The 11,574-nt window shown below is 31.1% G+C and overlaps 1 non-coding gene across 2 annotated transcripts in view; it reads right to left on the reverse strand.

Moving 5' to 3' along the window:
- Positions 1-790: 790 nt before the first annotated feature.
- Positions 791-11,574, reverse strand: part of LOC147844929 (uncharacterized) — a 28,105-nt gene continuing 17,321 nt past the window's right edge. Inside the window, exons 1-5 of one of the 2 annotated variants that reach the window (XR_015942871.1) lie at positions 6,169-6,687; positions 5,204-5,882; positions 2,496-4,918; positions 2,009-2,070; positions 805-1,394 (exon numbers count right to left, since the gene is read on the reverse strand). This is a non-coding gene — a transcript (uncharacterized LOC147844929). Of the gene's footprint in view, positions 1,395-2,008; positions 2,071-2,495; positions 4,919-5,203; positions 5,883-6,168; positions 6,688-11,574 lie in introns of those variants that run through there. The other variant, XR_015942872.1, reaches the window with a different exon arrangement.

Genomic DNA, 11,574 nt, shown 5'->3' on the forward strand with positions numbered 1-11,574 from the left:
TGGCGGCCCGCCGGCGGCAAAGTCGGCGGTCCACTGGCGGGCGCCGCCCGCGGTCCACCGTCAATTTGCTCATCGTTATTCCAGCGGCCCACCATCGGCTACCGCCGCTTTTCCGACGGTGGTCCGCCATCGGACCCCTGGTTTTAAATAAGTGTCTGCTGGCGGCCCGCGGTCGGTCCACATGTCATTTTTAAATATTATATTAGCCTTTACAATTGTATTCAATATAAATATGTCCAATAATGAAATCAAGTACAAAATACTTAATCATTATAACATTTATTTATAATACTGCATGACGAACATACATTAAACACTTAATGAAATGTTTCAAAAACACATACGTTAACAAATATAACAAAATAAATATAAAATACATACAAATATAATATAACAACATACATACAACAGTTACCTTTTACAGTAGTTTTATAAGTAATGTTAATGGTTTAAATATGAACTAATATGAACAATACCTGTACAGCATAATTTATGTACAGCATTTACTAATGCATTAATAAAATCAGTCATGCTTGTTAACATTAGTTAATACATTGCGAGTTAACATGAATAAACAATTAACAACTTTTTACCATTTACCAACATTAGCAAAGATGAATAAATACTGTAATAAATGTATTGTTTATTATGTTAGTAAATACATTAAATAATACATACAACCTTATTGTAAAGTGGTAGCCATTCAACAATGAGTTTTCTATAATAAAGACAAACTTTGAGACTTCTCATTATAAAAATAAACTATTAAAAAATTAGTATTATTTATATTTTAACATTATTATAATTATTTATTATAATATTATATTAAATTATAACATTCTTATGACATTTAACGTTATTATAAATAACATAAAAATAAATTACATTGCGAATAAATATTAACATATTACAATAAATCTAAACGTGCATTATTATTACAAAATCAAACTGTAAAACATCTGGAGGTTATTAATAACTACACTATGGGGCAGCACAGTGGCTCAGACTGTCACCTCACAGCAAAAAGGTTGCTGGTATGAGTCCCGGCTGGGTCCGCTGGCATTTCTGTGTGGAGTTTGCATGTTCTCCCTGTTTTGGTGTGGGTTTCCACCACAGTCCAAACACTTGTGCTATAGGTGAATTTGAACATAGTGTAGAAGTGTCTGTGAATACGAGAGTGTATGGGTGTTTCACAGTGCTGGGTTGCAGCTGGAAGGCTGTGTAAAACATATGTCAAAGTAATATCCAGTTCCTTACGCTGTGGCGACCCCTGATATTAAGCTGAAGGAAAATGCAGGTTCTTTTGTCTGCCCCCTCATGATTAGCAGATCCTAATAAAAATGTCTTTGAGGCTCCCTTCCGCTGTCTCTCTTGTAGCAGGCTTCTTTCTTATCCTGAAATAACAGAATCATCAGTCATTATTTTTGTCCATCATCAGTAACTAGATCATTATTGACATTAATGTTTGTATTTTTTATTGTCTTTTTATTGGACATCAAGACTGCATTGATTTGATCGATAACATTAATTTACAGTTTAAAAGTAACACTGAAATATTTTTACAGTTTAAAATAACGATTTTTAATTTCAATACATTGTAAATGGTCCATTTGAGTATTAATAGACTGTCTGCTTAATATCTGTTGATTCTGCTCCTTCAACAGACATTAACTGACCCTAACCCTAACCCTTAATTTACCAAGTACATGTCAACTTACACCAACCCTAACCGCAACCCTAACAGTCTACTTATAATCTAATGAGAATTAGATGGCATGTAGATGCAATGCAGCTTAAATTCAACAAACAGACCATCAAAATAAATGTGACCATGTATTTTATTAATGTGAGGTCAAAGCTGATTTGTAAGCACCATTACTCCAGTGTCAGATGACCCTTCAGAAATCATTCTAATAGGCTAATTAGTTTGATGCAGTTGATATTAATATTAACATTAATAAAAGTAATCATTGGGAATACTTTTAAGTGACACTATAAAATTACTTACCTTAAATGAAGTCTGGCAAGGAAAAAACAAAGTGGTAGAGTGAGTGGAGGACGATCCAAAATCTAGAAAAAAGTAATAAAAAAATATATATATATTACTAAAACATTTTAAGAAATGGATACTTGTATTAAACAAGGGTGCATAAAACTGATCAGAAGAGAGTTAAGATTTCTGATTCAAATACTTTTCAGTTTAAACTTTCTATTCAACAATGAATCCTGAAATAACAAAACATGATAAAAATAAGAAATCTTGCTTGATCAGCAGCAAATTATGAATACAATATTACATTTTGAACTGGAGCACTGATGCTGTAAATTCTGCTTTGAGAAAAGCAATGTAAAAAATTGTTTAAAACCACTCACTTATGTTTGGATGTCAAAACTTTAAAATAACTCAAAGTTAGACATGTATCAGATGCATGATAATGTAGGGATTTCTTATAAAAATGCACATTAATCTATTTAAAAGTTAATTATAGTTTTACCTGTGTTTCCTCCAGCTCTGTGATTAGCTCCCTTCATCTTGGCTCTTCTCTTCTGTTGTAACTTAGGGGTAATTTTGTCACTCCTGAAACCACAGAGCACTTTTTAAAATGAATATTAGTTTACATTACTGTGAAATATCAAAGTAACACATATGTACTAACTTTAACATTTTAATTCGCTCTTGTTGACAGTACAGTGCTTATTTTAGGCTAAATAAAGTAGACTACCTTCAATAAAACATTGTCAAACCTCTCATCTACACATAAAATGTAATTAAAAGCCAACACTTTTATAAACAATAGCTAACTTAACTGCGGTCAAGCCAGCCGCGGTTCGGAAAAACACAGTCAAGCCAGCCGCGCTTTATATTTTGGTGCGCGCGTATTATTATCATTACGGTAAAGTCAGCAGCCACACAGAGAGCGCTCCACAGAGCACCCATTTCGCCCAGAACAGAGAGATGACAACGAAATATAAGTTTATCCCCCTTTCCTCCCACGTATGCTTTATTAAACAATTTATTAGCTTTTTTGACTGTTGTTATTTAAAGAAATTGGTTTCTGGGCTTACCTTTAATTTCCTCAAGTTTATCTTTTTGCTTCAAATGATTTTATAGCAGATCAAACGGACAGAATAAATATACGATTTCTAAATACACAGAATGCGTTTCTACTTATCCTAGCCAACTACAGTACATTGCAAATAAGGTTAAATGCAATTTTATACAACGTGGCTAACCTCAGAAAGTGAAAACAATCATAAAGTAGTCCAACAAAACATTGTTTAAATTACAAATATATGTTTATTTTATTTAAAGGGGATTTAAAAGGTTATGTTTCTTTCAGTATATGGGATATGGGGCATCATTACACTTTAGATGACTGTAAAGACCTTATTATTTGTTATAAGTAGAATAGAACAACAATAAGATCTGATGCAGGAAGTCAAATACTAAGCATACATCATATGAAGCCTGTTTTACTGCAGCATTTTGGAGAAATGTACCATTAACACACTTTAAAGTGCTATAAAGAAATAAGTAGAAAAAAAACAAAGTTTGGTTCTGATACAGGATGTACATGCATACCTGATGTAAAAGACCTCATTTAAGTTAACAGAAGAAAACTATGGACAGGACATCCAATATTATATGCATACCTCATAATAACTTACTGCAGCATTTTGGAGAAATGTGCTATTATTGAGCTATAAAGTCTTTAAAGTGCTATAAATACATTGTTTGACATAAGTTAAATAAAAGACTGATCTGGTTTGATACTGGATGTCCCATGCCATATGCATATATACTACATCTGAATACTTTTTACTTCAGCAATTTGGAAAAAAAATTGCTCATTTAAAATATGTAGAAAAAAACAATAGTCAGGTCTGATACAGTACATCACATTCTAAACTTCAAATAAAGACTTATTACTGCAATGTTTTGGAGAAATTGGGTATTAGCATTACTCAGTGTTATAAAGACCCAATTTACAATAAGTAGACAAAAACAATGATCAGTTCCTGTACAGAACATCCCATGCTATATGTGTACTTCATATGAAATCATTTTACTGCACTGTTTTGGAGAAACGGGGTAATAACCTAATAAAAAGTGCTATAAAGACTACATTTCAAATAAGTAGGAAAAAACAACGGTCAGTTCATATACAGGACATACCATACTATATCTGTACTACACAAGAAAACTTTTAACTACAGAGTTTTGAAGGAACAGGGTATTAACATATTTTAAAGTGCTATAAAAAACCCCAATTAAAATAAGTAGAAAAAAACAATGGTCAGATCTTATACAGGACATCCTATGTGTGTACTTCACATAAAAGCTTTTTACTGCAGCATTTTAAAGAAACGGGGTATTAACATAATATAAAGTACTGTAAAGAGTTTATTTTAAATAAGTAGAAAAAAACAATGGTCAGTTCTTATACAGGACATTTCATACTATATGTGTACTTCACATTAAATCTTAATACTGCACTGTTTTAGAGAAATTGTATATTAATATGATTTAAAGTGTTATAAGGACCCTATTTCTAATAAGTAGAAAAAAACAATGGTCAGTTCTTATATAGGACATCCCATACTCTATGTGTACTTCACATGAAACCTTTTTACTGCAGCATTTTAAAGAGACGGGGTATTAACATAATATAAAATACTATAAAGACCCCATTTTAAATAAGTAGAAAAAAACAATGGTCAGTTCTTATACAGGACATCCCATACTATGTGTGAACTTCACATGAAACCTTATTACTGCAGTGTTTTGGAGAAATCGTATATTATTATATTTCAAAGTGTTATAAAGACCCCAATTTAAATAAGTAGAAAAAAACAATGGTCAGTTCTTATACAGGACATCCCATACTATATATGTACTTCACATGAAACCTTTTTACTGCAGCATTTTAAAGAGACGGGGTATTAACATTATATAAAATACTATAAAGACCGCATTTTAAATAAGTAGAAAAAAACAATGGTCAGTTCTTACACAGGATATCCCATACTATGTGTGGACTTCACATGAAACCTTATTACTGCAGTGTTTTGGAGAAATTGTTTAATATTATATTTCAAAGTGTTATAAAGACCCCAATTTAAATAAGTAGAAAAAAACAATGGTCAGTTCTTATACAGGACATCCCATACTATATCTCTACTTCACATGAAACCTATTTACTGCAGCATTTTAGAGAAATGGGGTTTTAACATAAAATAAAGTGCTATAAAGACCCCATTTCAAATAAGTAGAAAAAAACAATGGTCAGTTCTTATTCAGGACATCCCATACTATATATGTACTTCACATGAAACCTTTTTACTGCAGCATTTTAAAGAGAAGGGGTATTAACATAATATAAAATACTATAAAGACCACATTTTAAATAAGTAGAAAAAAACAATGGTCAGTTCTTACACAGGACATCCCATACTATGTGTGGACTTCACATGAAACCTTATTACTGCAGTGTTTTGGAGAAATTGTATAATATTATATTTCAAAGTGTTATAAAGACCCCAATTTAAATAAGTAGAAAAAAAACAATGGTCAGTTATTATACACGACATTCCATACTATATCTCTACTTCACATGAAACCTATTTACTGCAGCATTTTAATGAAATGGGGTATTAACATAAAATAAAGTGCTATAAAGTCCCCATTTCAAATAAGTAGAAAAAAACAATGGTCAGATCTTATACAGGACATCCCATACTATATATGTACTTCACATGAAACCTTTTTACTGCAGCATTTTAAAGAGACGGGGTATTAACATAATATAAGATACTATAAAGACCGCATTTTAAATAAGTAGAAAAAAACAATGGTCAGTTCTTACACAGGACATCCCATACTATGTGTGGACTTCACATGAAACCTTATTACTGCAGTGTTTTGGAGAAATTGTATAATATTATATTTCAAAGTGTTATAAAGACCCCAATTTAAATAAGTAGAAAAAAAACAATGGTCAGTTATTATACACGACATTCCATACTATATCTCTACTTCACATGAAACCTATTTACTGCAGCATTTTAATGAAATGGGGTATTAACATAAAATAAAGTGCTATAAAGTCCCCATTTCAAATAAGTAGAAAAAAACAATGGTCAGATCTTATACAGGACATCCCATACTATATATGTACTTCACATGAAACCTTTTTACTGCAGCATTTTAAAGAGACGGGGTATTAACATAATATAAGATACTATAAAGACCGCATTTTAAATAAGTAGAAAAAAACAATGGTCAGTTCTTACACAGGACATCCCATACTATGTGTGGACTTCACATGAAACCTTATTACTGCAGTGTTTTGGAGAAATTGTATAATATTATATTTCAAAGTGTTATGAAGACCCCAATTTAAATAAGTAGAAAAAAACAATGGTCAGTTATTATACACAACATCCCATACTATATCTCTACTTCACATGAAACCTATTTACTGCAGCATTTTAATGAAATGGGGTATTACCATAAAATAAAGTGCTATAAAGTCCCCATTTCAAATAAGTAGAAAAAAAACAATGGTCAGATCTTATACAGGACATCCCATACTATATATGTACTTCACATGAAACCTTTTTACTGCAGCATTTTAAAGAGACGGGGTATTACCATAATATAAGATACTATAAAGACCGCATTTTAAATAAGTAGAAAAAAACAATGGTCAGTTCTTACACAGGACATCCCATACTATGTGTGGACTTTACATGAAACCTTATTACTGCAGTGTTTTGGAGAAATTGTATAATATTATATTTCAAAGTGTTATAAAGACCCCAATTTAAATAAGTAGAAAAAAATAATGGTCAGTTCTTATACAGGACATCCCATACTATATATGTACTTCACATGAAACCTTTTTACTGCAGCATTTTAAAGAGAAGGGGTATTAACATAATATAAAATACTATATAGACCGCATTTTAAATAAGTAGAAAAAAACAATGGTCAGTTCTTATACAGGACATCCCATACTATATATGTACTTCACATGAAACCTTTTTACTGCAGCATTTTAAAGAGAAGGGGTATTAACATAATATAAAATACTATAAAGACCGCATTTTAAATAAGTAGAAAAAAACAATGGTCAGTTCTTACACAGGACATCCCATACTATGTGTGGACTTCACATGAAACCTTATTACTGCAGTGTTTTGGAGAAATTGTATAATATTATATTTCAAAGTGTTATAAAGACCCCAATTTAAATAAGTAGAAAAAAAAAACAATGGTCAGTTATTATACACGACATCCCATACTATATCTCTACTTCACATGAAACCTATTTACTGCAGCATTTTAATGAAATGGGGTATTAACATAAAATAAAGTGCTATAAAGTCCCCATTTCAAATAAGTAGAAAAAAACAATGGTCAGATCTTATACAGGACATCCCATACTTTATATGTACTTCACATGAAACCTTTTTACTGCAGCATTTTAAAGAGACGGGGTATTAACATAATATAAAATACTATAAAGACCCCATTTTTAATAAGTAGAAAAAAATAATGGTCAGTTCTTATACAGGACATCCCATACTATGTGTGAACTTCACATGAAACCTTTTTACTGCAGTGTTTTGGAGAAACTGTATATTATTATATTTCAAAGTGTTATAAAGACCCCAATTTAAATAAGTAGAAAAAAACAATGGTCAGTTCTTATACAGGACATCCCATACTATATATGTACTTCACATGAAACCTTTTTACTGCAGCAATTTAAAGAGACGGGGTATTAACATATTATAAAATACTATAAAGACCCCAATTTAAATAAGTAGAAAAAAACAATGGTCAGTTCTAACACAGGACATCCCATACTATATGTGTACTTCACATGAAAACTTTTTACTGCAGCATTTTAAAGAAACGGGGGATTTAACATAATATAAAGTACTATAAAAACCCCATTTTAAATAAGTAGAAAAAAACAATGATCTGTTCTTATACAGGACATTTCATACTATACGTGTACTTCACATTAAACCTTCTTACGGCACTGTTTTGAAGAAATGGGGTATTAATCTAATATAAAGTACTATAAAGACTGCATTTCAAATAAGTAGAAAAAACAGTGGTCAGTTCTTATACAGGACATCCCATACTATATGTGTACTTCACATGAAACCTTATTACTGTAGCATTTTAAAGAAATGGGCTATTAATATAATATAAAGTACTATAAAGACCGCATTTTAAATAAGTAGAAAAAAACAATTGTCAGTTGTTATACAGGACATCCCATACTATATGTGTACTTCACATGAAAACTTCTTACTGCACTGTTTTGGAGAAGCGGGGTATTAACATAATAATATAAAGTGATATAAAAACCCCATTTCAAATAAGTATAAAAAACAATGGTCAGTTCTTATACAGGACATCCCATACTATATATCTACTTCACATAAAACCTTTTTACTCCAGCATTTTAAAGAAATTGGGTATTAACATAATATAAACACAGCATTTTAAATAAGTAGAAAAAAACATTGGTCAGTTCTTGTACAGGACATTTCATAGTACATGTGTACTTCACATGAACCTTTTTCCTGCAGCATTTTAAAGAAATGGGGTATTAACATAATATAAAGTGATATAAAAACCTCATTAAAAATAAGTAGAAAAAACAATGGTCAGTTCTTATACAGGACATCCCATAATATATGTGTACTTCACATGAAACCTTTTTACTGCAGCATTTAAAGAAATGGGGTATTAACATACTATAAAATGACATAAAAACCTAATTTCAAATAAGTAGAAAAAACAATGGTCAGTTCTTATACAGGACATCCTAAACTATATATGTACTTCACATGAAACCTTTTTACTTCAGCATTTTAACAAAACGGGGCATTAACATAATATAAAGTACTATAAAGACTTAAATTTAAATAAGTAGAAAAAACAATGGTCAGTTTTTTTACAGGACATCCCATACTATTTATGTACTTCACATGAAACCTTTTTACTGCAGCAATTTAAAGAAACTGGCTATTAACATAATTTAAAGTACTATAAACACCCCATTTCAAATAAGTAGAAAAAAACAATGGTCAGTTCTTATATAGGACATCCTAATCTATGTGTGTACTTCACATGAAAACTTTTTACTGCAGCATTTTAAAAAAACGGGGGTATTAACCTATTATAAAGTGCTATAAAAACCTCTATTCAAATAAGTAGAAAAAACAATGGTCAATTCTTATACAGGACATCCTATACTATATGTGTACTTCACACTAAACCTTCTAACTGCACTGCTTTGGAAAAATGGGGTATAGATCTAATATAAAGTGCTATAAAGACCGAATTTCAAGTAGAAAAAAACAATTGTCAGTTCTCATACAGGACATCCCATACTATGTGTGTACTTCACATACAATCTTTTTACTGCAGCATTTTAAAGAAACGGGGTATTAACATAATATAAAGTACTATAAAGACCGCATTTTAAATAAGTAGAAAAAAATAATGGTTGATTCTTATATAGGACATCCAATACTATATATGTACTTCACATGAAACCTTTTTACTGCAGCATTTTCGAGAAATGGGGTATTATCCCATTATAAAGTGCTATAAAGACCACAGTTTAAATAAGTAGAAGACAACAATAGTCAGTTCTTATACAGGATATTCCATATTATATGTGTACTTCACATAAAGCCTTTTTACTTCAGTGTTTTGGAGAAACAGGGTATTAACATATTACAAAGTGCTATAAAGACCCCATTTCAAATAAGTAGAAAAAACAATGGTCAGTTCATATATAGGACATCCCATACTATGTGTACTTCACATGAAACCTTTTTATTGCAGCATTTTGAAGAAATGGGGTATTAACCTATTATAAAGTGATACAAAGACCGCATGTCAAATAAGTAGAAAAAAACATTGGTCTGTTCTTATATAGGACATCCCAGACTATATGCGTACTTCACATGGATTATTCTTACTGCAGCATTTTCGAGAAATGGGATATTAACATATTACAAAGTGCTATAAAGACCCCATTTCTAATAAGTTGAAGAAAACTATTGCCAGTTTTCATACAGGGCCTCCTATACTATACACATACTTCATGTGAAGACTTCTCACCAAATAATTTTGGAGAAATTGGGAAATAACAAAATTCAAGTGTTTTAAAGACCCCATTTTTTAGAAGTAGAATACAAAAATAGTCAGTTTTTGTAGAGGACATCTCATAAAATTTGCATACATCATATAAAGCCTTCTTACTACTACTTTTGAGAGAAATGGGGCACTAACATAATATGAAGTACTATAAAGACCTCATTACTAATAAGTAGAAAAAACAATAGTCAGTTGTCATACAGGATGTCCTATACTTTATGCATACTTCATGTTAAAACTTATTACTGCACCATTTTCGAGAAATTGGGTATTAAACTTATAAATTGCTTTAAAGACCCCTTTTCTAAAAAGTAGAAAAAAAATAACAATGCTCAGCTCTTCCTATAGCTGAAAACTCGTAGAGGACATCCCATACTGTATGCATACCTAATATGAAACCTTCTTACTGCCACTTTTTGGAGAATTGGGACATTAACATAATATAAAGTGCTTTATGTTTTTGTACAGGACGTCCCTCACTGTATGCATAATTTACATGAAACCATCCTACTGCGGCATTTTGGTGAAATAGGTAGCAACTTAAAGTACTAAAAAGACCTCATTTCTAATAAGTAGAAAAAATCAATGGTCAGTTCTTGTACAGGACATCCAATACTACATGTATTTATCAGATGAAGACTTGTTACTGCAGTGTTTTGGAGAATTTGGGCATAAACATTGTATAAAGTGCTTTAAATACCCAATGTCTAATAAGTAGAAGAAAACAATGGGCAGTTCACATTCATGACATTCCATAATATATGCTTACTTTACATGAAACCTTGTCACTGCAGCATTTTGGAGAAATAGAGGAATAATAACATTCAAAGTGTCATAAAGACCCAATGTCTAATAAGTAGAAGAAAACAATGGTCTGTTCTTAAAAAGGACGTCCCATACTAAAGGCGTACCTCATATGAAGACTTCTTATGGCAGCGTTTTAGAGAAAAGGGACATAATTACCTTTTAGATGGCTATCAAGACCCCATTTCTAATAAGTAAAAAAAAAAAAAAACAGTCAGTTCATCAATGGACAATTCAGTGATCAGTTAGGTTGATGGCATCATCCCAACTGTCTCAAGCTATTATTGTAACATTATAACAAAATGATATTATTGGGGATGATGAGTGGTGCTGCTCGGAATGTAGGGTACAAAGACAAAGACAAAACAAATATGTTTGGTTAATTTCATAGAGATACTGTAGTTTACCCAAAAGTGAAAATGAACGCACTATGCACTGGCAATCAAATGGTTACAAACATTTATTAGTTCCTTCTTTTGGTTGAACATAAAAGATATTTAGAATGAACTTGAAAACTGGTAACCATTGACTTCCATTTTAGAAAAAAAAACAATTACTATGGAGGTCAATAAATA

This window comes from Danio rerio, chromosome 4 (genome assembly GCF_052040795.2).
Source record: "Danio rerio strain M-AB ecotype USA chromosome 4, GRCz13ab, whole genome shotgun sequence".
Lineage (NCBI taxonomy): Eukaryota > Metazoa > Chordata > Actinopteri > Cypriniformes > Danionidae > Danio > Danio rerio.